The sequence below is a fragment of the Miscanthus floridulus genome, chromosome 8 (genome assembly GCF_019320115.1).
Source record: "Miscanthus floridulus cultivar M001 chromosome 8, ASM1932011v1, whole genome shotgun sequence".
NCBI classification, from domain to species: Eukaryota; Viridiplantae; Streptophyta; class Magnoliopsida; order Poales; family Poaceae; genus Miscanthus; species Miscanthus floridulus.
In genome coordinates, this window is record NC_089587.1 from 205,462,360 (window position 1) to 205,489,021 (window position 26,662).

Here is a 26,662-nt window from a genome sequence, read left to right on the forward strand (position 1 = left end):
AGAAAAGTACTCTAGGTACCGTGCGAAACGGTGCGAATAAGCCGGCCAACCAGCCAGCCGAACACTCCTCGCAAGTTGGAACTGTCGGTTTAGTCGTTTCGTATTGGCCTACGGCTTTGCGTACGGGTGCTTATCAATATCACAACGTACGGTTGCCGATTTATATCCAACGTCGAGCAGAGTTCTGACGATGACTGCCGGTGTGTAGTCGTCCGGCGGCCCACGGCATTTTACACAGTACGTAAAAAAAGTAAACGCGTTGCACGCGGGCGATGGAATGTGCAGACAGTCGCCGGTGGGTGTGGAGTCGTCAAACTTCTTTTAATTAGTGAAAATTCTCTAACGTTGGTCGAGTCACTAGAAAATATATTAATATATGTAATATCAAATAAATGTAGTATCAAGATGTACTGTTACATTATGGATTTAATAATGAAACTAATTTGATCCTATATATGTTGGCGGTATTTTTCATAAACGTTTGACCTAAATAAAATAAAATTATATACATTTTGGAATAGAGAATACATGAGTATGGGCTCAACTATGCTATTTCTTTAGCGTTTTGCATTTGCCATTTTCCTGTTTTCGGAAAGCTGTATCACGACCGGATATTTGGCTCTACTAGCCATACTCCGTAAATGTCTTTTTTCCTTCAATCCAAGTTTCAGAACCCTTTGGGGCATAGGATCCACCCCCCCCCCCCCCCCCCCCCCCCCCCCCGCGCCCTATTTTTAGTGTTTTCCCTATGAAAATACTGTACAAATCATATACAATTCCTTCGTTCCAAAGGGGCCGTTAGCCTCCACCCAATCTTACAGAATTAATCTCTTTATCACCCATCTTTTGCGAAATTCAAGCTTTCTAACGTGTTAGGGTTAGCGGATTCGAGGATTCAAGGTTTACAACTAGAAATTAGCTAGGGAATGGACATCGGAGATTTGCATCGTTAGGGGAAAAGGATGGAAAAAGATCATCCCTATCGGTTGGTAGTTGGGGCAACAAGATGACAACCTAGTTAGGGCAACAAGATGACAACCTAAGGGCATACTCGTTGGAGTCATGGAGGATGATCGACGAGGAGAGTTAGAGTAAAGTAAACTCAGGAGGCAGCTTTGTCGGCGAGAGTTGTCAAACAAGAGGAAGAAGACGGATAGGAGGCACTCGAGCTTGCCTTGGGGCCATGGTTGTTGGAAGAAAATTTTTGGAAGAACAAGAAGAAGGATAACCATTTATGCAAGTTGATAAAGACCCGATGGCTCAAAATCTTGATGTGGAAGGAAAGTATAATACCCAAACGCAGACTCACACCATCTATTTACATCGATCCTTCTGCAAGTTATTTTTTTAGAGTCAACCGGGGGGGGGGGGGGGGGGGGGTGGGTTGACTCCTCAACGGCCTGTCATAGAGTACAAATTAAATATCTCCAGATACCACCTTGGTATTGGGGAAAGAAAGATGTACCTAGTAAATTTTTTATTTTTTTCCTCCCTAGCTCATAGGATTTGAGCCATTGCTGTTTGGAAAAGCAAGCACCATTGGTCCACCATCGGCCTTTTCTTTCTAGGCATTCTGACGCGCCATTGTTCTGCTTCACTTCTGCTGGATCCCAGGAGCTGGTGGAGAGAAGGTCTCTCTTCTCTAAAAATTACAGCATTCCTTCTCTTCCACAATTGCCAGCAAGCTAGCGCTACCAGTGTGTCAAAACCATGTTGCGGAATGTTCTGAGGACGGTTTAGATTATGCAGATCCCGAACATCATGTGTGGATGGCATGTCAATACCAAGTGCCGCCCAATATTGCCTGGCAATGGGGCACCCACTGATGATGTGATCAGCGGTTTCATCATCCTCATTGAATACTTCGCATAACGGCTGACTGACGATTCCCTTCTTTTGTAAATTGGTGCGGCACTGAATCCTTTTTTGACAGAGGAGCCACATGAATAATTGAACTCTCGGCGGAGCTGCACTTTTCCAGATGAAGGCAGCTTTGTCGTCGTAGGCTTCATCCCTTGCCTTCAGGAGTTTGTAGATGGTGCCAGTGTCCAGCTTCCCGTTGCTATCAATAAAATGTGATAGCCGTTTATCATTCTGATCAGTGGTATCAACAGTGGATATCAGGCTCTGTAGGTTCTGCAGTTGGGCTGAGGCTGCACTAGTGAGTCGAGGCACCAGATTTTGTATCAGTCCAATGTCCAGAACATCTTTGACAGATACATCCTTCTACTTGCAATGACTGAACAAGATTGGGAAGCGGTCCGCAAGGGCATCATCACCAAGCCATACATCCATCCAGAAGGAGGTTTGCTCACCATTGCCGATGCTTCCTGTTGTGATGGCCTAGTATAAAGGCAAGATGGATCTTAGAACGTCCCAGTGTTCGCCGTGGAGATCGCCTTTCAGAGAGGCTATACAAGCTCTACTTCTCACCCACTGTGCCGATGCAGACGACTCCACATAATGCAGCTTGTGTACCAGTTTTAGTAGCAAACAAATGTTCTGAGTTCCAATATCCTTAATTCCAAGACCCCTTGCTCTTTGGTGTTGCATAGTTTCTGCCATGCCACCGGACACTTTGTCGCTGACACATTTCCATTGCCATCCCCTGACCATAGGAAGGCACACCTTCTTTTGTCAAGTTGTTGTATTACTTAGGGATGAAAACAGTACGGATATTTTCCGACCGTATTCGAAACCGAATCCGTTTAGAGGGGTTGAGATCTGTCCGTATCCGAGTCCGGATATCCAACATCCGATACCGTATCCGTATCCGAATACTCAAATCACATATTTATGATGTCGATATCCAATCGTATCCTATCTGACATAGTTGACACTATCCGTATTCGAATCCGAATCCGGACAGAAATACGAAAACAAATATAATATCAGTGATATCCGTCCGTATCCGATTCGTTTTCATCCCTTGTATTACTGCTGGAGGTAAAGGCAATGAGCTCATGAAATACACCAATTGGCTATCCATCACTGCATTCACTAGAATTGCACAGCCCATTGGATTCAGTAAATGAGATTGCCATGTTGCCAGATATTTGTCAGTTTTATGTACGTTGACGGTCACTGACACCAATTACAAACCATCAACATAATCTGCATATATACTTAATTCCATCACTAACCATAGGTATAGAGGTTTAAACTAATGAATTCCATGAGTTTTGGTAAATCTGTGAATGTAGGAGGGTTTATCTAGAAATTCGTCAAGGGGGACTTATTTGTCAGATTATATCACGATTATCCACGACGTAAAATACTTGGGAATGATCTAGAACACACCAGAAGACAACCCACCAAAGCAGGCCTCGAAAGGCTAACATGTGGGGCCAGCCGGCCCCACCTGCAGGTCGGCCGACCTATGGGTCCCGCTGGTCAGTCTCCGCTTCGACGCCGGTTCTTCCACCGCTATTGAGGATCAATCAACGCCGTTGCTCAACGTCGGTTCAAATAGAGGGACGAGATAGAGCCATGCTATGCATTTATGGGCTCGATTCAGAATGTGGCCCATAAAGGCCCATGTGTATTTTAATGAGATATGGTGTAAAGTTTAGTACCAATGAGGCTACTAAGAGGGGAGGGTGCCAGGCGCCCCTCATAAATAGCAGCCCCTACCCCTCTCCCTGGAGCCATCCTTGAAACCATAATTCATATCTTCAGGATCGAGCCAGCAATCAAGAGAAGATTAGTCCTCCATAGGATCCAGTCTTATAAATAATAGTAAGATAGAGTGTGAGAGAAGAGTTTGGAAGAAGTGCCGGCCTATCGGTGCTCTCTCTACGGCTTGTACCTTGGCGGATCCAAGTTCTATTTGATCTTGCTTCTGAGACTTCTTTGGTAATCAATTTCTGATTCAAGTAAACATCTTGTTTATAGTGTTCATCAGGATCGCGACTCTTTTGAGTGCTTTGTTCTCTTCCTAGGGGGAGTAAAGTATTAATCGTAAGTGTAAGCATGGTGATTAGACTTAGGTTAATCGTGGATACACCCTACATTCTGGATCGGTGGTAGCTCGCGAGGGTAACTCTTATAGCCTCGTTGAATCCTTTGTAGTCCACCACCCGTTTGCAGGCCAAGTAGGACCCGGTTACGAAGGAAAGCATCCTCTGTTGGTGTCTTTCCCTTAGTAATATCTCTAGTTAAATAGTAAAAGGCATAGCTTACTGAAGTCAAACTAGAGAACCTTAGTTATCCTTTCTATGCTCCTATTTATCCTAACCTTGTTGCTACCCTTAGTTAAGTTATACCATAGTTAGTCTCACACGTTTCCCTATGGATACGATACTTGGAATACTTTCGGGTAAAAACTACAGCGGTATCCGTGCGCTTGCGGATTTATCTATGTGCGTTAATAAATACCAACAAGCTTTATGGCACCGTTACTGGGGAAACGGTTGCTGAATTAACTACGAAAGTAGCTTAACTTTTTATTTTTTGTTTTCTTTTGTTTTAATTTGTCTTTTAGCATGGATAACATACCTATATATCAATATGCTAAATCCACGAGCGCACGCCTAGAGCCACCAAAATCTACAGAGCCTATCCGAAGACCTAGCTATGAGTTGTGCCTGTGTTTTATAAAATTAATTAGGGAACAATCCTTCTTGGAAGAAGGCAATGAAAACCCATACTCACACCTATAGGAGTTTGCACAGACCTGTGTATGCTTGCATATCACTGGCATGTCTGACAAGACCTTAAGATGGAAGTTATTTTCGTTCTCTTTAACGGGAAGAGCCAAACAATGGTATAGTTGAACCGTAGGAAGTATGCAAGGAGATTGAAAAACGTTGTGCTCTAAATTTTGTTTACGTTTCTTTTCCATCTCTAAAGTAGTCAGCCTTCGAAAAGAGATTCTAACTTTTAGACAACTAGAAGAAGAATCTCTTAGCACATCATGGGAACGTATTAATAGTCTTATCGTCAATGGCCCAAACCTTGCCATTCTAGACCCGGTACTTCTTCAATATTTGTATATAAGTCTTAGGAAGGATTCCATGCAATCCCTTGATCAAGCCTCTAGAGGAGCTTTCCTTCATTTATCTACTAGTGAAGCAAGGTTTATGCTTGATAGAATTAGTGGAAAGATTCCCTGCACTAGCATTAATAATGAACTCCTCGAGGAAGAGAAGGAATCATCTTCCGATCAGGAAGAAGAAGTTTTGATAGCAAAATCACAACCACTCCAATCCTAAGATTTAGCTGTCAATCCCGAACCATCAATACCCCAAAATCCTCTAAGGGAAGAAGAAATTCAATCTTTTGAAATTTCTTGTGAGGATGATCTTTTTTATGCTGCTTTTGGGAAAAGCTTAAACTTCCAGTTCCACAAGAGACGTTCGAGTGAACATAATTCAATTCCTCTCAAGAAGGGATCTCTTAGAAAACGTCCTTATTCCCATGTACAACATTGGGAAGAATTCAAGGATGGCATGTCTAGTGAACCCATAGAAGAAGAGCCAAGTCATTTAGAAGCAACTCCTATCTTCTCCCCTTCTATACCCACATTAGATGTCTCATTCAAACCCATCCTTGACCTCGATGATTCCTCTTAAGCTCTTTCTCCTGAAACTCATGATGATCCTAGAAATCCACCAAGACACCCAAAGCATAGGAGTAATTAAGGCCACAAGGAAGACCAAGAAGAGCAACAACAATGGCTAGAGGATATTAACTTATGTGTTGTTGCCATTGAATGGATGGACGAGGCCTTAGACAAAATCAACCTAAGAGTCACCAATCCAAGGGAAATCCTGGACAATAAAATAACCAATAAAAGTCATAGGCATGGAATAATGGAGACAATGTTTTTGCTTATAGACATTCATGAAGAAACAACCTTGGAGTCTGAAAAGGAAGATGACATCGATGAGCATGGAAGTTACTTCATGAACACCTCATCAAATCTATGCTCACATGAGAAATCTCCTGAATCAATTGGTCTCTCTAATATTGCCACACACAAAATCTTAAACCCCCTCATGCTTCCTGTTCACAAAATTTTTGAAAGGGTGCTCGTAGATACATATGCTTATCATAAATATTGCAAATCTCATTGGCATGAATCTTGAGATAGGTACACAAAGGTTGATGTTGGAGGGGAAACCACCTCACCAACTAAGCATGATTCAAAGGTTTCACCTTTTGTCCTAAAACAAGCACTTTCGGGAGACAACACAAGCTTTCACCTTTTGTTGTAATGCCCTTGTGAAATGAGAATAGAAATATAATTGTGAAAATATTCCTTATGGTATTTTTGTCACTAACCATTCCAGGTTTGAAGCAAAAAGAATGAAGGATGACGACGCAAGGTATGTCCAACCAATTATCATGCAACATTTAATCACATTCATCCAAACTTGATTTTTCATTTGCAAAATTCAAGTATGGGGGATGAACTTCTCTGAAAAATCCTATGCCATGTTGCTAATTTTGGTTGTCCCTACCTTTAAGCCATGCTCCATTTACTAAATAACAACCATGCGCTTTTATCTCTATTTGAATAAATCTCTATAATGATTTCATGCTACCTTTGTTTGCTATAGTATGCTTAAGGTTTGGAGTATGTTCATACATCTTTAAAATTAAGCATGGTGTTTAGTTTAGGGGTGCTGATTTTACTTACAAAGGCTTTTAAATTAAGCGTAGTGCTTAGGTTAAAATGCCTTCCTAAATCAAATTAGACGTGGTGTCTAGGTTGATTTTTGAGCCGATAGTGTACTTTAGTAGATTTTGGATACTTTATTGGACTAACCCCGGCAAAAAACTCTCAATTCAATTCGGGTAAGTCGTGAGATGAATTCAAATCAGAGATGAAGCAAGGCACATGCCGAACTCCAATAACATTGCGCAAAGAAGACACAGCTCATTCATCATGGATGGAAGAACTGTAAGTATCAAAGTTCATTCAATTTATCTTCTGCTACTGTTGACACCAAAATTTGGTAAGCTTTGCCTGGTAAGGAGGGATGGGCTAATGGTATAACGGTTGGCCAAAATGTGCATTTTTATTCGTTGGAGCTGTCCAAATGTATATGGATGTATTTCGAAAGGCTTTGGACCCATCAAAATAAAGATAAAGGGTGACAAGTCCAATTGGAAAAAAAACAGCCAAAAATAATGGGGCCGATGGAGCTACTGTACGTATTAGAGCTGTACGTGCATGTTAAGGAAAAGAAGCCAGCCGAGATTCATATTATTTGATTATTAGTCAAGCTATGCATTAGAGGAAACATCTCCAAGCACACAGTTATCATTGGTTTGCATGTTGCTTGTGTATACGTACACTTGAAGAAGTCAAGAGAAAGAAGAAATGTGCCTACGCGTGTGTTCAACAGACTTGGAAAGGCCAGGCGCGTTCTTGTTCGTTCTAAATTTGGAAAAGGCCATGGCATCAGCAGCATTGGCTCGGGCGTGAGAGAGCCTATTTGTGTACGAATACGGAAGTGTGCCGAGGAGGGAAATTCTGTTGCAACATGATATTTTAATAATATTTGGCCAGGCTATACAAGGAAAGCTTCTTGATTATGGTTGTCGACGTGATGAAGATGTAGGCCAATGAAGATATGCTCAAGCACATGCATACATACACACTACTAGGCTATTGTGGAGAAAGTTTCTAGGTTTGGCCAGGCAAGGGAAAAGCAAGATGAAAAGGGCAAGAAAAATCCGTGGTTATTTGCTTCAGCAACGTGCAGGATCAGATAAGGAAAGGAATATAGAGCAGAAGCAAGGCAAGCAAATCCAAGAGAGATTGTCAATTCAATCTTGCATGAAAGTTTATATTTGCCAGAGGGAGAAATAAAGAGATATATACGTATACGTGACTGTAACGTCCAAGTGCACATCAACGGTGAAGGAAAGCAAGAACACGTATCATGTATATGCGTATACAAGGCCGGCGGCATCATGTTCGTATACATATTCTGCAAGGTGTGTCTGCACAGGACTCTTGCCGATTGAACCAAAGACGCGTCGGTCAAGAAAGTTTCAACAAGGACTCTAGTGAAGGGAAAGCCAGAATCCATGTATCTTAGTATTTTCTTTTGTTTAGATATTTCTTTTGAGGTAAGTTTTGTACGTCATTAGCCTAGGGTATAAATATTAACCCCCGGTCATTATATCAGGGACATCCAATCAATCAAATATAATTTAATTTTTTTGGCTTTATGCCAACCTTTAGGAGTAGGAGTAGAGTAGATCTCGGCGAGTTTTTCAGCTAGCAGGGCTGCATCGGTCCGGCTGACCTCCGGCTTGTTTGTAAGTACCGTCATGGCTTATACTTTGGTTTGTACGGCTGCATCGATCCGGTTGACCTCCACCGCGAGCTCTAGTATAAGCTAGTTATCGATCATTGTCTAGTTCAAGTACGGTTGCATCGATCCGGTCGACTTTCACTACGTGGACTAGATTAAGGTCAAGTTATCAACTCTACCTAAGGGTGGCGTCCTTCAGGTAGATTCATTAAGTTACCGATCTTGCTGATATTCTTATTGATATTAGTTTGCAGCAACATCAACCTGCTCGGTCAAGATCGATCTAGATCGGCCTCATATCATTTTAGTTCGTTGATCGCTTTTATTACAACACAATGTTTCTTACTCTGAGCGATGGGTTACGTTACATCGGCTGTTCTTCTTCGATCTTGATCGTGCATAGTACACGGTTAAGGCATGTATAATCTTGAAGAGGCTTGCTGGCTAGTCAAATCTAGTTTATAGTTCGCTATTATGGCTGTAACGATCCGGTCGATCCCCACTTATGGCACTGTAGATTGAAGGATGCTAGTTAGTAGATTTGTTCTTGATTAGGCGTGACCTTAGCTATTTGCTATGCCTGCATCGGCTAAATAGCTGATCGCCTGTGCGTTAACGCCTACAGTGTGTGTCCATGATTTTGTTAAGCGTGAATAGATCTGTGTACTTTAAGGGTTTGATTCGTTGTCTTTTTCACGGTTGCATCGATCCGGTCGAACCTCACTGTTGGAGATAGCAGGTTAAGTCTGATGAGTCCATAGGTTTATTCATGTGAAATAGTTGATTGTTCACTCGTTGTAGTCCCTTTTCACCTGAATCGGCTATTTCAGCCGATTCACCTGAGCCTTCACGTATAGCATGTCTTTTGGAAAGCCTGTTGAAGTATAGATGGTTTTATAGATTCTTTGGTTTTAGTTTATTACTATCATCATAGTTGCCATCGATCCGGTTTGTTGATAGTAACAAATTAGATTCAGAGCGTTTGGAGAATCATTTGTATTAGACAGTCAATTTATTCGCATGCTATATCCTTTCTTGTTATATTCATCGAATCAATGCTTTACACTTATAATATCTACTGTAACACCCCTGGTGTGATGAGTTCGTTTAGCACCACGATTTAGGCCTAAGTAAAAAAAAATTCTAAAATGAGTTTCTCAAGTTTTTAATTTTAAACGTACTTGAGGCGATAAGCGAATCCTGTGTGACTTAGTTTTGTGGAGTCGAATCAACACCAAGTTAAATTTCTCCGTGCATAAAGATATTTTGGGACGTCGAACGACAATTCTAGTCAATAGATAGCGAACGGTTTGTTTTATTAGATTAAGCATGAAAAGCAACTTTTATAAATAAAATAAAATCCATTAATAAATAGAACGGTATATATATACTCACGTGTTTATTTTGATAAGTACGCTCAGTTGAAAAGCCCTAGTTTAGCGACATGTTTACGTTTACGTAACAGACGTGAGCTAGCGCAGCTGCTTAGCTTCTTCATTTATTTTTTGTGGCACGGCGTGCATACTCGCCTGGCATTGCTATTGATCACTGTCTTGTTCTCATCGTGGCTATGCATTTCTCTGTAATTGCAAAGTCTCCTCATCTATCTGCATCCATGCTCGCTGGCCTTTGCTTTTGCTTCTCTCTCTGGTTTGATTGCTTATGTCTGCATTTGCTGAGCCACTCCTTGTTTTCCCTCCCTCACTGTCTCGTCGTTTGTTGTCGTTGTTCATGCCATCGCACATGGTTCTTCCTCTGCCCTCGCCATGTCCTTTCACGTTCCGTGTGCGTGTAGGCATGCAGCTGACCGCCATGCTGTGCCGTCCTTCCATGTCCCCGCGTCCATGCTCTGGCATGTGTGTTGTTTCCTCATTCTTTTCCCTTTTTCTACTCTCGTGCTGGATGCGCCACGGCACCTCCTCGCACTCCGCAGGTACTTCCGTTCCTCCGCGTAGCACCAGCACTGCCCACTAGTCACCTCTCCTTTTCCCCCTCCCGAGCGTGCGTGTCCCTTGGCTCAACGTGGGCCTGCTGCCCCTCGGCGCGTCCGGGCCGCAACACCCCGCCATCATCACGCATCGAGCTCCGCGACTGCCCGCGTCTGCTACCATGTCGGCCACAGCACCACGCCACCTCCCCTATCCGTTGCTTCCCCATGCCTCGCCCTGGTCCATGCTAGACTGGCGGCTCCGCAGCACTGACTTCCCACGTCTCCTCCCATCGCCTATCGAGCAACCCATGCACCGTGCAAGCACCGGCGCCCTGCTGCCATAGCACCACACCACGGTCCTTCCTCTCACCAAACCCACGCGTGGCTTCGCCCCCTGCCACACCTCGCCGTCGCCCCGCCCTACGAATGTGCTGGACCGAAGACATGGCGCTGCCCCTCCGCGGTCCGCCGCTACCCTGTGCCTTCCTCCCTGCGTGTGTGTGCAGCCGCCACGCCTGGGGCGCCACCCCACGCCGCTCTCCCATGCGCCCGTGCCCTAGTCCTATGCTAGAGCCGCTACTCCTCGGTGCCCGTGCCACAGTGCCCAGCGACACCGTAGTCTGCCGCTGCTCCATGTTGTTTTCCCCCACCGGCGGGTGCGCTGGTGGCCGGGATTTGGCTGGACGCGCCGTCCCATGCCCCTCTGCTCCTGCTCTACTTGCGAAGAAGGTGAGGAGGTGGAAAAATTGTGATAGAGGATTTTTTAGGGTTCTCGATGCGAAGTCAGTGACTCGTAGGAATAGTAGCACACCAAATAGGTAGAAGACTATGGACATTTTTCCAAAATGCTCACGGCACCCTGGGCTTCCCCAGCTGGGCTGCCCTACCGCGCACGCTTCGGTTGGTCTTGCGCCTGCCCGCACCTGGGCCGCTGGCTGGGCGCCCATCTACCTAGGCTACGGCTGCCTGCGGGCTGTCCACAGCCTGCGTGTCTGGGCCGCTGGCCGTGTGCCCCGCCTGGGTCGCTGTTCACGCTCGCAACTGGGCCGTCGGCCACGCATCGCTTGGGCCGGCCTAGTGCCGCACCGTCTGGACCGCATGCGCCGTTCTGCGTTCGGCCGTGTGCATGCTTGTGGGCCACCGGGCCGATCTGCTGGCCACGGGCCGTTTAGTTCGTAAAGTAATTGCTAAAATAGTTTTGGGAAATAAAATGGTAAAATCAATATAAAATTGTGTAGTTGTCCAAAAGTAGTAAAACTAGTTTTATTGAGTTTCTAAAATCATGATCTACTTCGTAGTGTATTTTGTTCACATAGGTGCAGTATAATTTTAGGGTTGCTCCAATTATTTTAAAATAATTAAAATAAGAACTTGTAGGAATTTCTGTGAGAAATTGGTAATAGTGTTGGATCTGAAATTATTACAGTAGGTTCCTAGCAATATTAGCTGCTCACTGTAAATTTTGTAACTCCAGAATAATTAGTTTGCTAGATAGATAACGATGCCCTATTTTGAATAATGAGTAAATCGATAGAATGAAATAAAGAAACAACTTGGGTTGTATAACTAAAATATTTGTTAGGAAATAGCATCTTATTCGACAATATCGATATGTAGCCTAAGTACGGTCGTCGTTAGAACTAGCTCATTAACTTGAGAGGCGTAAATCGTATTTTTACGAGTCATGATTGCAGTCGATTATTTACATCTTTGCATTGCATCGCATTGCATATCATATAGATACGATGATGGATCGACGGATGAATTGAAGGATGATTGGGAATCCAAAGATGGTGTCATGGTATTCTCTCCAGGAGATGATGCAATAGGCTTTCTATTCAGTTGATGGTGGATGATCTGAAGATGCAAGGTTATATTTTACCCAGGCAAGCCCTAGTGCATAACCCCTACTTTTCTGCAGTTTAAATTATATTTGTGCATTAAGTTTTAAGGAGTTGAATAAAACCCACTTGCATATATATCTTTATCCTATGAGTCTTACTAGTATTATAGGATCGTGTAGAATTCTATGCTACAAGACTCTGGTAGAAGTCGAGTGGTTGCCTGTCACTCGCGAGAGATAGAAAATATGTTACTGTATTATTATCACTTGAAAAATATATAAAAATGGTGGAAAGGAAAAATGGTGATGGGGCACGGATATGGTTTGGGTATTGGTGGGTGTAAAAGGTTGTGTCGCCGTGGATGCGGGGCATAGCTTGGTTACACTGCTTTCCCTGTCTGGTCGGTTAAGGACCGGCCGTTGCAATGGACGTGAGGCAAGTCATAGATCTATTGTCCTGAGCACATACTTGGGTATGGGTGCTTGGAAGACTTGTTGCTCTCTTGTCGTGGATTCGGCTCTTTTCTGGACCAACTGTCTTGGTGGTTTTTGGGTTAGGAGTTCCTTGCACTGCACTGAGTCCGGGACTTAGTGGCGGGGGCTTGGAGTCCCAGTTTGGACAGGGACCTAGACACCCAGGATAGGAGGGTGATGGGTTGGTCCTGCTTGTGCCCAGGGTACAAGCGGGGCATATGTTTTCGGGGCACCCAGCTAGGCACATTGGTTCGCAAATTGCCGCCGAGTCGATACGACTTGTCTTAACTCTAGCATCGTAGTAAGAACTGAAAGATGAAAGGTGATGAAAAGAAACTCTGATTGCTTGCCACCTGCTTGAAAGTAGCATAGGTGCTTACATAGAATGGTTAGTTAATAAACTAATGCGGCTATTAATAAAAATCAAATATAAGGACATATGCTTAGTGTCGACGAAATATGGTCGGCAATCTACCTAGGGGTATGCCCAAGGTAGTAGATTGTTGGCAGATAGATGCGCAAGCCACAAACAAGATGGTGACGCAAGACAGACATGAGGTTTTATCCAGGTTCGGCCGCTAAGAAGGCGTAATACCTACGTCCTGCGTCTGATTGTATTGCTGTATGTCAATGAGAGATCTTTTTTAGAGGGGTCCCCTGCCCACCTTATATAGTCCGGGGGGTAGGGTTACAGATCTGGAAACTAATCCTAGCCAGTTACAATTGCCATAGGTGGCCGAATAAGGATTCCTATTCTAACCGACCATGATCTTGCTTGATCACCAAATCTGTCTTGACTCCTTGCGCGGGACTCCGAACAGGTTGGTCGGGCCACGTGTTGTCTTTTGGTGGACCAGACCCTCTGATCCGGGCCAGCCCAAACCTAGCCGTAAGGGTATATGGGTTAATACCCCCACAGTTAGTCCCCGAGCACCATGTATTATGCTGCGACACGCCATTTTAACCTTCTCCGAATAGTGAGGCTTGAGTTCTTGACATCTCTGACCACCGTTGTCGCTGGAGAAGTAGGTTGTCCGGAGAATGTATGGTGGTCTTAAGAAGAAAGAAAAATATTTCCGTCCTGGGAAGTGTGCCCACTTGTATTTCTAAAAAGAAATATAAGTGCGTCTTGAAGCGTAGTGTCCTTGATCATCAGAGGCATAGGGGTCGAAAAACAAACACATTCACCGCAAGGTGAAGTGTGCCCACTTAGTTCCCGAGCTTGGTAGTAGGTGACGTAGGCACGTGGTGCCAGGGTCTAAAAAGAATTCCCAGTTAAGTTGAGAATCCAATCGTCGTACAGGCGATACGAAATGCACCGGCAGGTGCATCATACCAATGTAGTCCCTGAGCTTGCTGGAAGGCGAGGTATGAGCCTTGTAGCAAGGTCTAAGTAAATGTCTCTCAACTATATGTGAGTACAAATCACATGTAGCCGAGGAGAGCGGTCTTCGAGCAGTGGTCGGGACAGTTCCCGAGCACGATAGTAATCCTAACAATCAATCAAAGCGTAGGGGTCGATTAAATAAACACATTCACCACAAGGTGAAGTGTGCCCACTTAGTCCCCGAGCCTGGTAGTAGGTGACGCAGGCACGTGGTGCTAGGGTCTAAAAAGAATTCCCAGTTAAGTTGAGAATCCAATCGTCGTACAGGCGATACGAAATGCACCGGCAGGTGCATCGTACTGATGTAGTCCCCGAGCTTGCCGGAAGGCGAGGTATGAGCCTTGTAGCAAGGTCTAAGTAAATGTCTCTCAACTGTATGTGAGTACAAATCACATGTAGTCGAGGAGAGCGGTCTCCGAGCAGTGGTTGGGACAGTTCCCGAGCATGTTAGTGGTAGGGGTAGTCCCCGAGGACGGTAGTGGTCTGGATAGTCCCCGAGCACGATAGTGGTTAGAGCAGTCCCCGAGCACGATAGTGGTCGGAGCAGTCCCCAAGCACGATAGTGGTCGGAGCAGTCCCCGAGCACGGTAGTGGTTTGGACCATCCTTGAGCACGAGACATGCAGCGAAGAAACAAATACCGCTTGTACTATTATTTGGTGTATTTATTTATCTTCTTACTCTGTCACGTCCAATCTGACACGTCTGGTCAAAAAAGCAGATGGGTATAGCATGCCATACTGCCTTCTTGTCCTTTCAAGCAAACAGTCGCTTGGCACCTATAAGGAGGTGCGTCAGTGCGGGCCCTCTGACACTAGCAACGAAGAGGCGCATACACTGGTAACGAAGGGGCGCATATATTGGCATAGATCTCGAGGTTGTGAAAACAACCATCTGCGGCGCGTGCGCACGTCTCCCAAGAATCTCGGGCAGACAAAATGGTAGAACTCTTGGTTATTTATAATATAGAACTGGTAAGTTACTTTTTACCGATCCCCATTACCATTCGCCGTCATAGCCTTCTTCTTCCTCTTGCCAACCCTAATACCTCCGATATCATCACCAATCACCCCTCCATCGTATCCACCTCCTTAGCAAGGGCGGATTCATGGCGAAGAGTGACGCCCAGAAGAAAGCCGGAGTCATGGCGAAGGAGTGGTGGAAGTCAAGAAGCAATGAGCAGACCATCGAAGACCTCATCATTATGGGAGTACTCCACAACAAGGCACTCACAGGATGGCGCATGCCGAAAGGAGAAGGGTACCCCAATCCGCAACCAAGTGAGATTGTGGTTTTCGAAGATTTCTTCAAGCGGGGTTTTGGTGTTCCAGTGCATCCTTTCCTTCAGGGGCTCTGTTTGTATTACGAGATTGGGATTTGCAATCTGCATCCCAACTCAATTCTTCTTGTCTCCACCTTCATCCATCTTTGCGAAGCATATGGTGGCTTCCAGCCCCATTTCGACTTCTTTCGCCATCTTTTCTATCTGCGGAAGAAAGGAAGCGGCGGCTCAAAGATAGACGGAGGTGTGTACCTCAATCTACGTGATGGGATGAAGGCCCAGTACTTGCACTTCCCTTGGAAGACATCGCTAGACGATTGGTACAAGAAGTGGTTCTACATCCGTGAAGAGCCGAACACGATCACATTGTGCGACGTGGGGTTCATTTTAGAGAAAGAGAACAGCTGGTCAGAGAAGCCCAAGCACTTGGAACAGATCTCAGAACTTCTTGGGATGATCCCGTGGAAGAAACTGGATGGTCCAAGCATGGTTGGGAACTTCATCAGCCGACGGATCCAGCCCTGCCAGAGGAGGGTACATCCCGACTACGAGTACCAAGGTAGCGCAGACCCAACGAGGACCAGGCAAGAGGCGCTTGACAAGATAGAAGTCAAAGCCAGGATTGGAGAGCTATTCAACCTAGCTGATCCAAATTATGTCAGGTTGAGCGTTATCGAGCATGCTTTCAAGCTAGCTCGACCTCCCCCAAAGGTAAATTATGCTGCCTTGTACCCGTAGAGTTATGTTATAATAGAAACTTACTATGTTATCGCCTTTATGTTTCCCAGATTAATGGTCATGATAGAGCAGCAGTGTTTGTGTCTCCATCCCCTGGTGTGGATTGGCCACAAGCTGCTAGCCCAACCGCCTAGACCAGCGCCGAGATTGAAGACATCGACTAGGCCATACTCGGAGTTGGGGAGGAGGCAACGGCCAGAGCTGCTGGTAAGCGGCCGGCGGCTAGCAAGCATCGTCAGGCCATCTTTACATTGTTAGATGATGAAACAGAGGATGCAGACATCTTTTGACTCGTCCCTTGAAAGAGGAGACAACTGGAGTCGACGGAGCAGGGTGGCTCCTTCATGCCAGTGGGACTTGCATCGCCGACCACTGCAATGCAGAGGACAAGAGGCAAAGGGGTCGAGCATCAAGCCCCGGCGCCGGTACTGGTCATAGAAAGAGACCCGGTGGCACCCGCAGAGCACATGGAGCAAGCACGACTGAAGAGACGTGCCTTCGCCACATCATTCCATGCTTCCAAGCTGTAAGTATTTGTAACCTTGATGTAAGCTTATAATTTATATTGAATATTGTTGTCTTCTAAACTTATCTCTGATATATTAGGTCGGCGTCCACCGAAAATCCCGACCAACTAGCCAGGTGCGGCATGGCTCCGCCAGCAATCCCAGAGAAACTGCCCAGCAGCCAACTATGGAGGAACCTATAGTAGAAAGTTCGCCAGAGCCTCAGCAGACGAGCGGCCAAACAATAGTCCCTGAGCAGGTGGTCGAGGGGAGAGCTGAGCCAAGTACAGGTGCTCCGAGCACTAACCCTGCTAAGGGGGACACATTAGTGCCAAGGATAACAGACCAAACCATGGAGCAGCAGCCGAAGGTGGCATAGAGCACGTTTGTCGATGCTACGGCCTATGGGAAAGCCATAGTGATCGCAGAGGCTGCAAACTCTGGACCAGCGCCGCTACCCGAACAAGAGGCCAAAGAGGACGAAGTAGAGGAGGTCCTCGGTCGTCCCTAGGACAAACGACAACATATATATGTGTCGTGCTGGCGGAACGACCAATGGGTTGTTCATGAAGAAATCCCAGAGGTCGAAGAGACCATGAAAGTTGAACGAGCGGCAAAACGTCTAGTGACGGAAGTCCAGGTATATTTTGCATGACCACTTGATCCTGCTGTCCAGTCAAACTTGTCTGACTTAGCTTTTGTACATGCATGACTTAATGAAGACCACAAGATACCGAAAGAAGTGCTTCGACCAGATTGAGGGGATCATAGCAAGCAATAGAGAACTGGCGACCGAGGTGGAACGCTTGCGCCACCAACTTGAAGCCGCCAACTAGGAGAGGACGGAGCAAGAGGCACAGAACTAGAACCTGGTCATCCAGCTCAGTAACAAAGAGCCAGAAAAAACAAGTAAGTTGTCACTTTATCACAACAAGTGCATGACATGTGTTGTTGCATTATTGGTAGTAACAGCTGTAGTGCAGGCTTAGAAGCCGAAGTAGTCCGTCTCCAAGAGGAGAATAGCCGTGTGGCCATAGAGTGTGGTCGCCTGACAGAGGACAACAAGGAACTGGTGCACGACCAGTCGCAACTCCAGGACCACACAACCAAGATGAAGGAGGAACTAAAAAGTAAGTGTTCCAGACCACCTTGCTCATTCTGTTGCCCGCGTTATCTTGTCGTGGTTTTGAAAGTCAATGCCAAGAAGCATCTAGAAACCATGATGAAAGATCATGATGGCTGGAAGGCGCGATGCCTAGAGATCACCGAGGATGGGGACACATGGAAGAACCGGTGCCAGGAAGTGGCAACTGGCATTTTGCCCATCCTCAACCTTATCGACCTAGCGCTTACAGAGGAAGTACCAAGGACGCCGCAACTCAGACTGGTCGAGAGATGCCAAAAGGCATGGGAATGGTTCCAAGAGTTCATGAAGGAGGCAGGTGAGTACATAGGCACACATGTGCTAAGCATGGTGCGTGCCCACTACCCCTTGATCGATCTCAAGTGCCTGGAGGCTGGGTACCCGAAGGAGGTAGATCCAGACAAGGCTAAGGAGCTTTGGATGACCCAGCTAAACCTTTCTTCAAAGATAATTGGCGACATTAACCTGTGTGGAGGTGGGACAACACCTATACAGGGTACGCCATCAACAAGCCAGCTGGAAATGCCATCAGTTGTGAGCCAACTAGCGAAGCCTGTGGTCTCAACCAGCCAGGCATCGGTGGGGCCATCCTCTTTAGCTCGACCAGTACAAGAATCATCGAGACTCGAGCGGGATGTCGGAAGTAGCGAGCAACAGGTGCTGTGTGCCCCGACCAGCCAACAGGATAGGCTAGAGCTATAGAAGAAGGATGTAGTTGTGTTATTGTAAACTTGTACCTCTTCAGGCAAGCTTGTAATAACGTAACTATATATCATTATAAGCTTATTTGTTTTGTATAAAACATATTTAAGCTTGAAACTCATGTTGGTGTAACTAAGTGAGAACATGTTAGTGTTCTGTTTAGTTGTACCAGTTTACTCGACACGTCATCCTGAAAAGTTTGTACGGCCCTGATTTGGCATGTGGTCGGAGTGTGAGGTGCATGACCTGTGCACACATAGACATGAACAAGTCAAACCAGGGGGGACCTGCCGATCACCCGTAGCATAGAGAGCGGATCCCATGCATGCGTTGGGAGGAACCGAAGACAGGGCCTGCTCTGAAAACCCAGGAAGGAATGGTGGTCGGCTTTGACTGGCTAAGTTAGAATAACCATAAAATTTGAAGTGACATAGTCATAGTGGTCGGAGAAATCATAATAGCTTTATTGAATTAAATCGAAAGTACAAGAGGAGTACATATCTCAGTAGTTAAGCATAGAAATGCCTAAGCTTGTCGATGTGCCATGAATTTGGTACGTCTGTACCGTCCAGGTGAGCTAACCTATAAGACGTTGGTCGTGTGATTCATCTTCCACTTCAGGACCAAGTCCCCGACCATGAAGAACCACTCTTTAACGCTCTTGTTGTAGTACCTGCGCAAAACAGCAAGATATTTGGCTGTACGTACGCAAGAATCAAGCCGCTTATCTTCTGCACTATTTACTTCTAGCTCCCGCACTTCATTGACCTTGCCTTCGTCGAAGTTCTCGACCCATGCTGATCTAAAAGCTATATCTGCTGGGAGGACTGCCTCAGCGCTGTAAACCATAAAGTATGGTGAGACGCCGGTGTTACGACTGGGCTGGGTTCTGAGGCCCTAGACCATGGCTGGTAACTCTTTGAGCCATCTTCCTAGAGCTTTGTCATTTTCTCTGTACATCCTCTTCTTCAATGCATCCAAAATCATACCGTTTGCCCGCTCGACCTGTCCATTAGCTCTAGGGTGCGCCACCAAGACATATTTTACTACTATGCTCCTTTCATCATAGAAGTCCCAAAAAGTGTTCCCGGTGAACTGAGTACCCAGATCAGTGATGATGCTATTGGGTATGCCAAAGCAGTGGATGACCTGGTCAAGGAATGTGATAGCCTTTTCTGAGGATGCCTGTACCAGAGGCATGTACTCTATCCACTTAGAAAATTTGTCGATCAGCACAAAGACACATGTAAATTTCCTAGGAGTCGGTTTGAAGGGCCTGATCATATCCAGTCCCCAGCATGCGAAGGGGCAAGAGGCTGGTATTGTCTAGATCTCATGTGCTAGTACAAGGATTCTCTTGGCAAAGAACTAACAACCCTCATAGTGCTGGACTAGCTTCTCTGCATCAGCTACCGCTGATGGCCAATAGAATCCTGCTTAGAAAGCATTGCCGACCAATGTTCTCGAGGCCGCGTGGTTGCCGTAGGAGCCATCCTCTCGGGTTATACACTTCATCAAGATTTCCTCCTTTGCGTTCTTGTGCCATAACTTGCCATCGACGAGCAGATACTGCTTACTGCGACACATCAGGCGCTTGTTTTCTATCTAATCAGTGTAACCGCTGCCATCTGTCAGGTACTTGATGAAAGGTACTCTCTAGTCGGGCTCATGAGTAGTCGGAGGTGGCTCAGTGGTGCTCGATGCCAGAACCGTAGCCACCAATTGCTTGTCTAGAGGCTTGTCGTCCGTGGGATCTTCCTCCTCGATGGAAGGCGTGAGCAGGTCTTAGATGAATACGCCATGTGGGACTTTGGCTCGGGATGATCCTAACTTTGACAGCGCATCTGCTGCTTGATTTTTGTCCTGGACCACGTGTGTGTACTCGATGCCATAAAACCTGCCTTCTAGCTTTCTGATCGATTTGCAGTATGCATCCATCCTTTTGCTGGTCATGTCCTAGTCCTTGTTGAGTTGGTTGATGACCAGAGCTGAGTCTCTGTAGACATAGAGACATTTAATGTTGAGCTCGACCATAATGCGCAAACCATGTAGGCATGCTTCGTATTCGGTGGCATTATTAGATGCTGGGAAATAAATCCTGAGGACGTATCGGAGCTGCTCCTTAGATGGTGACACGAAAAGGACTCCTGCTCCTATGCCGTCGATGTTGAGAGAGCCGTCGAAGTACATCTTCCAATACTCATCAAGCCCCTAAGAGGCAGGCGTGCTTAAGTCTGTCCACTCAACGATGAAATCGATGAGTGCCTGAGACTTGATTGTAGTACAGCTTGTGAATTCCAAGGAGAAGGGGCATAGCTCCATTGCCCATTTGATGATGCGCCCATTCGCATCCTTGTTGCTAATGATGTCTTGCAGAGGGTACTTAGTCATGACCACCACATGATATCCGTCGAAGTAATGTTTCAACTTTCAAGATGTTATCAGTATGGCGTAGATCAATTTCTGAATCTATGGGTACCTGGTCTTGGATTCATTGAGCACCTCACTAATGAAATAGATTGGTCGCTGTACCTTGTAGACATGGCCGGGCTCGTCACGCTCGACCACCATGGCAGTGGAGACCACTCGATTAGTCACCGCAATGTAAAGCAGGAGTGTTTCGTCTTCTCTAGGAGCAGTGAGGACCAGAGGTGATGTAAGGTATTGTTTCAGCTGTGTGAAGGCAACATCTGCTTCCTCCGACCACTCAAACTTCTCGGATTCTTTGAGCAGTTTAAAGAACGGTTGTCCCTTTTCGTCTAATCTTGATATGAAGCGACTGAGAGCGGCCATGCATCTGGTAAGCTTCTGAACATCCTTCACCTTTTTGGGTGGCTTCATGTCCAAGACAACTTTGACTTTCTCTGGGTTAGGGCGTATGCCGTCATGACTGATGATGTTGCCAAGTAGTATGCCAGAAGGAACACCAAAGATGCACTTCTTTGGGTTTAATTTCCATTGGAATGTGTTAAGGGCTGCAAAGGTGCGTTCCAGGTTGTCAACAAGGGTATGTGCTTCCTTGGTTTTGACAACTACATCATCAACATAATCCTCGATGAGGTTGTCTTTTATTTCGTCTTTGAGGTAGGCCTATATAGCGCGTTGGTAGGTAGCCCCAGCGTTCTTGAGCCCGAACGACACGGTCGTGTAGCAGTAGGCGCCAAAAGGCATGATAAAAGATGTCTTGATCTGGTCATCCTTTTTAAGAGCGATCTGGTGATAACCAGAGTAGCAATCGAGAAAGGAAAGTAGCTCGCAATCGGTGGTTGAATCTACGACCTCGTCTATGCGTGGTAAGCCGAAGGGGTCCTTAGGGTAGTGTTTGTTGAGATCAGTGTAATCAACGCACATTCTCCATTCATTATTCTTTTTGCGTATAAGAACCGGGTTAGCTAACCACTCCAGATGATACACTTCTCTGATAAATCCGGTTGCCAAAAGCCATGTAACTTCTACCCTAATCGCCTCCTTTTTGTCATGAGTGAACCGTCATAGCTTCTGCTTGATAGGTTTGGCCTTGCCGTTGACATTCAAGGAGTGCTTGATCAAGTTCCGAGGTACACCAGGCATGTCAGTAGGTTTCCATGCAAACACATCCACATTGCTCCTCAAGAACCTGACGAGCGCCTCTTCCTAATTAGGATCCAGGTTGGCCCCAATAAGGGCCATTTTGCTGGGATCACCGTCGACCAGCTGGATCACCTTGTGCTCCTTGGACTTGATGTTCTTGTGTGGAGCCTTGAGCTCTGGGATCTCCAGGTGGTCGATCGAGGCCTTCTAGGCGTCGAGCATGGTCTCGACCATGCGAATAGAGAGGTCGTGAGCCTCTGCTATTTTAAAGATGTCATCTTCGTAGGTATAAGCTGTGTATACGTTACCCCTAAGGGTTAGAACTCCTTTCTTGGTAGGCATCTTGAGCACCAGATACCTATAATGAGGTATGGCCATGAACCTGGTGAGCGATGGTCGACCAAGGATAGCATGGTAGGTGCCGTCGAAGTCAGCGACCATGAAGTTGACGTAGTCGGTGCGGAAGTGGTCTAGGGTCCCAAACTACACAGGCAGTGTGATCTGCCCAAGAGGTGTAGAGCTCTGTCCGGGGAGAACACCCCAGAACTGTGCCTCGTATGGCTTGAGATCCGCCTAGGTTATCTTCAGGGCCGGTAGACTGTTCTTGAATAGTATATCAATGGAGCTGCTGCCGTTAATCAGCACTCTATCGAATTGAACTTTGTTGATACAAGGATCGAGGACTAGGGGAAAATGTCCTGGTTCAGTTACGATGCCTGCCACCTTTTTTTAACGGTGTTGACCTCGCCATCGTCTTCCCGAGCATGATTGCCCCTATAATCGTCGCGGCGATTACGCCGCTAATTACATTGGTCGCGGTGATCATGGGAGTCATTGCGCTGGTTGCGGCGGTCAAAATTGTCGTTCCGACCACAGTTACAGCGGTAGTTGTCGTGGTGTGGGGGGTGATCGGAGCATGGAACCCTTGCTGCTTTTTCGATAATTATCTTTTTAGCGTCATCGGTGTCCGCATATTTCTTAGCAGTGGCTAGGAGCATTGTAACTGATTCTAGTCTCTTATGGAGGAGCTTATCCCCTAGGGCGTCGTGCAAGCGTAGGCTAGTGATGAAAGCCTCGATTGCCTCGTTCTTGGAGATTGATGGGACCTTGATGCGCATCTCTGAGAAACACCAGATGTACTCTCACAGTGGCTCATCCTTCCGATCTTGGATCTGCTGCAGATCGTATTTGTTGCCGGGTTGCTCACAAGTAGCAATGAAGTTGTCGATGAAGGCTTGCTTGAGCTCTTGCTAAGAATCAAAGTAGTTCACCGGCAAGCTAACTAGCTAATGGTGACCTGCATGGCCAACAGCGACTGGGAAGTAGTTAGACATGATGTGCTCGTTAGCCATGGCTGATCTGCATGCAGTTTCGTAGAGCATGACCCATAATTCGTGGTTCTCCTTGCTGTCGTACTTCTGAAGTTTTTCGAGCTTGAAGTTCTTGGGCCATATGACTTGGCGAAGGTGTAGAGTAAACTGCTTCAAACCCAATGGGCCATGGGCGGTATCATATTCCATACGGCGATAGCTTTCGTGGGATGCACGATCGTTGGCTCTCTGGTTGATGCGATCGCACAGATCATGTCCTCCGAGGTAATGGCGGAGATCGTTATTGCCATCGCGGCAATCTCAGTTGCCATCTAGATTAGCCCTGTGACCATGGTTATCGTGGTTGTCTCATTGGTTGCCGTCCCGGACGTCACGGCGGTTGTCCTCCCAACCACCATCATGGCCACCATTTCTGCCTCGATGGTTGTCTGATGGGTCGTTGTTGCACGAGCCACGTTGGTTGGGTGGCTATGAGCGACTTGAGTACTGGCGGCTGTGGCTTGACTCGATTGAGACGGATGGAGCCCGGGCTTGATTTACAATCTCTGCGGTCTAGGCCATAGCAGCTGTCAGATAAGCTTGTATGTCATCACGAACTGCCTGGGTTTCCGGGATATTGGGTAGCCGTTGCATTGTCGCCATAGCAACGGCTACATTGGCTCTTGGAGTCCTGAAGACCTGTTTGTCTCCCACCCTATCAAAGGCATTGTTGAGGTTGCGTGGCTGGACCCTTATGCGTCGTGCCTCCTCTTCTGCTTCGGCTTCGATTTGTCGATGATTAAACCAGTCAATATTGCGTGCTTCGCGTGCAATCCTTTCTTGTTCTATTTTGCCGACTGCTAGTGGTTTGTCATTACTGACAACATTGATTAAATCCCCTCGCCTTGGTGGGAAAGACGGGAATTGTTGGAACCCTAGGGCGTGGTCTGGGATATCCAGATCGTATTTGATGCCTTCATCGTCGTGATGCTAGAGCTTAGTGTGGACGGAGGCATTAGATGCGATGCCAAACAAGGAGCTGGAGTCACCCTCTTGGACTATGTGGATGCATCCTTCTTGATAATCCTCAATCCGGATCATGTTGACAAAGTTGCGTGGCTTTGGCTGAGGTTGATGTATAAAACACAGATCCGAGCGGCGTTATATATTATATGTGTAGTTGGAGGCAGTGTTTTGCAGGCCGTAGGGCTAGGCTTGGTAGTTCTCCATCAAGGCTTCATACTCGAAGAGCCAAAGACCCATCGCGGAGGCTGGCCGGCGACGAGCGGAGCGCCCTTCAGGAGTAGATATGACCACGAGATCTATATCAAGTCATGCAGGACGACTGGCCCGAGCTGGTCGGGTAGATCTGTTGTGGGGAGCGGTTACCTGCTCATTAGGTTGACTTTGAATTGAACTTACCAGAGCTAGGGTTTCAGCGAGTTTGGTGCTGACCCGATCGATGGAGTCGAGCAGGTCGGTGTTGTCGATCTGCTTCCCTTTGTAGTGGGGAAGCGGACGACGGGTTGTCGGCATGGCTGAAGATGATGCGGGCATGGTCAGAGCCAGATGTACCGTGGTTGGAGTTAGATCCACCATGGTCGGAGTCGTATCCACCATGGTCGGAGCCGTATCCACCATGGTCGGAGCCGTATCCACCATGGTCAGAGCCGTAGCCAATGCAGGTGAAGCAGCGGTCGACGCAGATTGAATCCACGCCTCCTTCGTGGTCATGGCGATGAAGTTGTTAGAGCCAGTGGTCCAGGTGATCTGACCGATGGTGAACGTGAGGCCGTTCGGTGTAGCCATGGAGCCGGGGATGATGACCATCTTGTTCGCTTGGAGAGCAGTACGCACACCCCCTACCTGGTGCGCCATTGTCGATGAAATATGGTCGGCAGTCTACCTAGGGGTATGCCCAAGATAGTAGATTGTCGGTAGACAGATGTGCAAGCCACAAAGAAGACGGTGACGCAAGACAGACATGAGGTTTTATCTAGGTTCGGCCCACAAGAAGGCGTAATACCTATGTCCTGCGTCTGATTGTATTGTTGTATGTTAATGAGAGATCTTTTTTAGAGGGATCCCCTGCCTGCCTTATATAGTCCGGGGGCAGGGTTACAGATCTGGAAACTAATCCTAGCCAGTTACAATTACCATAGGTGGCCGGATAAGGATTCCTATTCTAACCGACCAAGATCTTGCTTGATCACCAAATCTGTCTTGACTCCTTGCGTGGGACTTCGAATAGGTTGGCCGGGCCGTGCGTTGTCTTTTGGTGGACCAGACCCTCTGATCCGGGCCGGCCCAAGCCTAGCTGTAAGGGTATAGGGGTTAATACCCCCACACTCAGTAATGCAATAAACCCACAAGCCAGATAGCCTTGCATATCCTTGGAGTCTTTTCTTTTCTCCTGTCGGGTAAGTCTTGTTGAGTATAATTAAGTACTCAGGGTTCTTTTCCCCCTGTTGCAGGTGACAAGTGGAGGCTAGAGCTAACCCTTTGTGAGTGGATTCCTCCTAGTGGGCTCAGAGAGGATTTTCTTTACGCTGAGATCATAGTTTTTATTTATAACTCTCACTAAATGTTTTTATGAATGAAAGTATTATAATCTGTTGTCATAGTTTATATATCAATGCTTCATCATTTTATGAATAGGTATTTATTTTCGCTGTAATTCTAATCACATGTTTATATTCCGCTGTTAAATTAAATTGTTCATAACTCTGATAATATTCTTATATTCCACTGTTATAATAATAAATATTATACTCTAATGTTGTATTAAAAGTGATGTAAGAAATGGTTAAGAATGATGTAAGCTTTATTCACTCATTTGTGATCCTGATGGCAAAAATGTGGATTTTCGGGTTCTCCCCTAGGGTGTGCCCGATGGAACCGAGTAATTTAGTGTTCTCCTCTGAGTGCTTAGTGTCTGATGAAAGACGAGCACTCCTAGGAGGCATTAGATTAGATGGTTCTGCCACAGGTGGTATCAGAGTGCAAATGAGAAAATAAAGCTTCGAAAACTTTTTTCTAAACTAAAATTTGACAACCTCTTTTTTGCAAAAAGTTAGGGCGTTCAACTACGAAGTTATATAAGTAGCCCTATTACTATGGTTATGTATCCAGGATAGATGGCACTCTATTGACTTAGGTAGGTTTAATCAATTTTTCTATAGGTACACTGACTCGAGCATAGTCCGATAGTATCGACTAGTTACACGGAGAGAACGTTATGCCAAAAATCTAAGAACGGTTGCCCTATATGCTGGCAACAGTGGAAGGACGTATAGGACGGGCATCCATGCATATCCTATTTGTGCATTGTAGTGCTCGTATTGCTTGTAGATACGCCCTCCATAGGTGTCACGCATGTCATATTGTGCACGACTGACTCATTCCTATTCCTGAGTTAGGTCTGCACTATGGCTTCGTGTTTCGCACTCACCCATGGATCACACCTGTTGTGACCCACATCTCCTGTACCCCTTTTCTGCACTC